This window comes from Octodon degus, unplaced genomic scaffold (assembly GCF_000260255.1).
Source record: "Octodon degus isolate 3935 unplaced genomic scaffold, OctDeg1.0 scaffold00264, whole genome shotgun sequence".
NCBI classification, from domain to species: domain Eukaryota; kingdom Metazoa; phylum Chordata; class Mammalia; order Rodentia; family Octodontidae; genus Octodon; species Octodon degus.
Genome location: NW_004524840.1, coordinates 365,475 through 370,748, shown reverse-complemented (window position 1 = coordinate 370,748; position 5,274 = coordinate 365,475).

Sequence of the window (5,274 nt, the reverse complement as noted above, 5' to 3'; positions counted from 1 at the left end):
AAAAAAAAAAAAAAAAAAAAAAAAAAAAAAAAAAAAATTGCCATTGGAACCCAGTACAAACAGTGAGCAGGTTGTGAACCATTTTTCTTTGGAGTGACCTCTCCTCACTCTTCATAGCAGCCAAGACGCACTTCAGCGCTCCCAGTTTCTAAAGAAGCCTCCGTGATCCTTGCTTGTGCAAAGCTGTGGTTTCTACTCAAGCCAGTCTGTCTGGGGAGGATAGTGAAAGGCGCAGAGCAAGGATCAAGACCCAAAATTAAAACCCAGCACTACTCCCCAAGGACTACTTCCTCTTTTAACTGATAAGCAAAAATTGTACATGTTTCTGGTGTAAGAATTTCTGATCATATACTGCCAGAGCTTTTCATTTTAAAGGGGATTAGGAACTTCTTTTGCTAATACAAATTCACTCAGTTCACAAAAAGATCAACTTTATATCATTTTTGTCCTAAAGCTCAAAAGAGAAGTGAGGTGAGAGAACCACTCAATGGTTTCTCCTTCGTGGGCCTTGTGGTTTCCTTACTCAGAAAAATCATAACACTCACCAGATGTGGACACTAGGAGAAAGTAAGACAGTGGCAAGCAATGGCCTGAGAGCCAAATCCAGGCTGCTGTCTGCTTTTTTTTTTTTTTTTTTGGCGGAACCAGGGAGTGAACTCAGGTCCTTGCGCTTGCCAGGCAAGTGCTTATTCCACTGAGCTATCTCCCTGGCCCCACATTGTCTGCTTTAGTAAGTAAAGTTTTATCAAATATATCCATAAGCAATTGCTTCCTGTTTTGTTCATAAGGCCAGAGTCAGTGTGCAGCATTTAAGAGTCAAGCTGCCTGCGCCCCCAACCAGGCTGTATCTTTAGAACTTTGGTTAATCCATGTTCCACTAATCCCTCCTTCAGTTTCTAAGTATAAAATGAGGGATAAATATAGTAACTATCTTATAGATTCTTATGATGATTAAAAGATTTAGTATAAATACATGCAGGAGGGGCCGGCCAAATAGCTCAGTGGATTAAAGTGCCTGCAAGCAGGCTCAGGGGCCAGGGGTTCAATCCCCAGCCTGCTGTGCCAGACCCACCCCCTGGAACAGCTGAGATGGCAATTGAGACTGGGCATGGTGGTACACGCCTGTAATCCCAGCTCTTGGGAGGCTGAAAACAGGCGGATCACTACAAGTCCAGACTAGTAGTGAGACCTTGAACACCCTGTAGACCCTTCCCTAAAATACAATAAATAAATAAATAAATAAATACAGGAATACCAGAAAGAAATGGTAAGATGTGATGTGTGTATGTATCAATTCCCACAGTGAATTGTTCATTATATATTTATTAGCACAAATGTGCTAATAAAAAATTCTTTAAAATTTCTTTTACAGTTAAAATAATGAAAGCATCTTACAGTGAAAAAAATTTCAAAGAATGTCTGAAAGATAAGGAACACTATGCAAGTGGAAAATATTATTTCAGGGGGAACAAAAATATAGGTAAAATCACACTCAAAATTAAGAGAAGTTGGAATGAAAAGATCTAAGTGTGAGTTGTGGCTCTGCCCCCAGAACATGTGCATATTTAGACCATGTACCTCATACCTCCAGGGCTCAGGTTTTTATCTATGTTGAAAAACTTTTTCCATGTAGGTTCAGATGAAAAATAATTGAGGCTTTGCAAGCCATACAATCTCTGGTATAATTACTCATCTCCTGTTCTAAGTTTGAAGTAGCCATAGATAATATATAAATGGAACCATAAACTCCAATAAAATTTTATTTGCAAAAGCAGTAAATAAATATTAATAGTTGTGGGCAAGATAAATTGTGCATTTGGCACTGAAGTTGGAATTTCCTATAGTTTCCAACTGCCACTAAGTACTATTTTCCTTTAGCCATTTTTCAATCATTTAAAAATATAAAAACCATTTTTAGCTCCAGGGCCTCACCAAAACAGATGGTAAGACAGATTTTACCTAAGGCCCACAGTTTTTAGAGCCTTGATCATTACAGAATTAGCCACCATCAAGCATATATAGGATAATTCAGGATTTGCCAAAATAGAATCATGTGTTTTGCCTTTTTAATGCTGTTTATCTAGAAATTTAAATGGTTTTATACTATTTGAGTTTATCATTTGTAGTTGATTAAACTTGACATACGTGTTCATATTCTTATAATAACTCAGACATGAGGCTCTTGGAAAGAGAATAAAATTTCCTTCAGCATTCTTTGCTGTTTCTGTTTTCTTATAAATCATGTTTATCTTATATCTCAACATGCACATGTTTTCCAAGAACGAAACCTAGAAGGAATATAGCAGCAAGTTTTTAAAATTGTTATTGGAGCACAGGCTTTACTTTATCTTCTTAATATTATCCTAAGGAAAGTACGAGTTCCTCATCATCTGTCAGTGTCTCCGTGTGCATGCCCAGAAGACCGGGGCATCCCTTTCTTTAGCACAATCAGACCATGATATCTCAGGGAGCAACCTCTACCAAAACAACGATTCTTGAGTGTCATTAATCATCCAGACAGTACTCAAAACTCTTGTTTTCCCACAAACATTTTCAAAGCCCATTTTTATTTTTAATCCAATGCCCAAGTATATAGTAGGTTACTATGTTTTTGACATTTCCTAAAAATCTATAGTTTTCTCTTCCACTTCGTGTAAAGAAAGAAATATTCCTTTTAAATAGCTGCAGTTTCCTGAGTTGTACCTCCACTCTGTATTTTATATGCTGTCTCCATTTGTTCCTTGTAAATCATTAGCTAAATTCTGAATATTAATTAAATTCAGGGGTCATCACTTGAGACTCGTTTGGGGAAGGGAATAATATTCATTGAAAAGAAAATGCATTTTCCAGTATTGACTTAATTTTGATAATAATGTTACCTAAGGAAGAATGAATTTAACTTTGAACTATACGTAGGCTTCTTGACATTGGTGTAGGCAAAGCCTTCATGAAGAAAACCCCAATTGCACAGGAGCTGTCACAAAGAATCAACCACTAGGATCTCACTTGATTAAAGGCTTTTACACAGCAAGAGAAACCACCAAGTGTGAAGAGACAACCCACAATATGGGAAAAAGTGTTTGCCAGCTATCCCTCAGACAAAGGATTACATCAAAACCATATGAAGGCTGAGGAGATGGCTCAGTGTAATAAGTGCTTCCCTGACAAGCACGAGGGCCTGAGTTCAATCCCAGTTCTGAAAAAGAAAAAAAAAACATATGAATTACTTTAAAAAAAAAAATCAGACCCCTCAAATTTAAAGACCCAATCTAAAAATGGGCATCCAAAACTAATACACACTTCTCAAATGAAGATGTGCGAAGAGCAAATAAATACAGAAAAAGTGCTCAAAATCACTGGTCACTCAAGAGATGCAAACTAAAACAATGCTGAGATTTCCATCTCACTTTAGAAAGAATGGCTATTATGAAGAAATCAATAATGAATGCTGGAGAGGCCATGGGGAAAAAGGAGAGGGCCACGGTGAGGCCCTTCACTGTCGGTTGGTGTGTAGACTGATGCAACCACGAGGGAAATCAGTGCAGACATTCCCCTAAGAACCAGAACTAATGGTCCCATTTGGGACCATTGCCCTTTCTGGTTATCTTCCCAGAAGAATTAAAAGCAATATCTGCACTCCCATGTTTATAGCAGCATAGTTTGTAGTAGCCAACTCTTGGAAACAACCCAAATGCTCACCAACCAAGGAATGGATAAAGAAGATGTGGGTTTTTTTATACAGTGGAGTACTACTCTCCCATAAAGAAGGACAAACTCAAAGTATTTCTAGGTAAACTGTTAGGTGAAACAAATCAGACAAACCTATGTAAAATACCACATTGTTTCTCTGGTGTGAGAAATCAAAAGTGTAAATAACGATCGAAATGTACATTAGCTGTTGTGAAATAGGGAGTGAAAGAAGGGAGGAGGAAGGAGGAAGGAGAAAAGGAAAAAGTTCTTTTAAAAAGTGAGAAAAGAAGGAAAAAATAGAAACAAGGCTTTTGTAAATAGGGAGAGAAGGAGGGGGTTTTTTGTTTTGTTTTTGCTTTTGGCTGGCTATTGGATGTCTTAAGGGCAGGTCTAGTAAGGTATGAGGATCTGGGGATCAAACCACAGTATCCTGCTGGCCAACTGTGTTTGCTTAAGCAGGCACTTAAACAACTGGGCTAATTGGCAGGCCCCCTGTAAATAGGGAGAGAAAGACAGGTTGAGTGGAAGGTCTGGGAAAGGGAAAAGAAGAATCAAGTTATAATTTTCTATGATAAATGTGGTCATGATGTATATCTAAAGTACAACAATAAAATTTTATTTTAAAATATAAAAATAAATTTTTAAAACTAGAATCTTTTAGAGCTTTTATCAAAATCAACTTTATAAAGTCAAGTTTGTAACTGAAATACAAACGATAGATTAAACATACAATTTAACCACTCTGACGTGAATAGTGTGCGCCAAGCACACACACAGCACACTTTGCAGTTCAAATTCATCACAGCCCCCGCTCCCCATGCCACAGGTGTGTGGCAACTGCGTCCAGGTGGGACTTCCCCGCTCAGTCCCTCTTTGCAACTCGTACGTGACTGGTGCTCACGACACCAGTAGCCTTCATCACAGATGTACCTTGAGACGCAACATTAAGTAAAATAATAAGTTAAATATTGGATTTCTTTTTTCTATTGGAAACCCAAAGTATAAATAATTTAAAGGGTCATGTAAGGAGTAGGCGACAGGGTGCAGGGAGATAGACAAAGGGGAAAGGGACCTAGAGAGGGAGGGAACCCAGAGGGCAGGGAGACAAGCAAAAAGAAGCAAGATGCGTTGTATACATGAACCAACTCCACACAGGTAATGTAATCTTCGTGCACTGCAAGCTACACTAATAAAACTAAAACATTTGGGAGAAAACACATTGTAAGGACAGCACTGAGCACACGGGGCCCATAAACCTTCATCTCCTTTTCCTCCCCCAACCACAAGGGCATTTACCCATGAATGTATAAATCACTTAAAACTGAAAAGCTTAAACAGCTGCATTCTGAGTACCTTTCAGACTTTACTTAAATATGTTTCCATTTTTAGGTCAAGAGTTGACTGAGGGGCTGGTGAGATGGCTCAGTGGTCTAAAGCACCTACCTAGAACAAGCTAAGCTTAGCAAAGCACAGGGACTGCGGTTCAATCCCCCAGCATCACATGCCAGCCAGCCTCGCCCCCTGGTGGGCTGAGCTGGACACACACACACACACACCACTGGTTGTGCTGGATGCCAGTGAGCA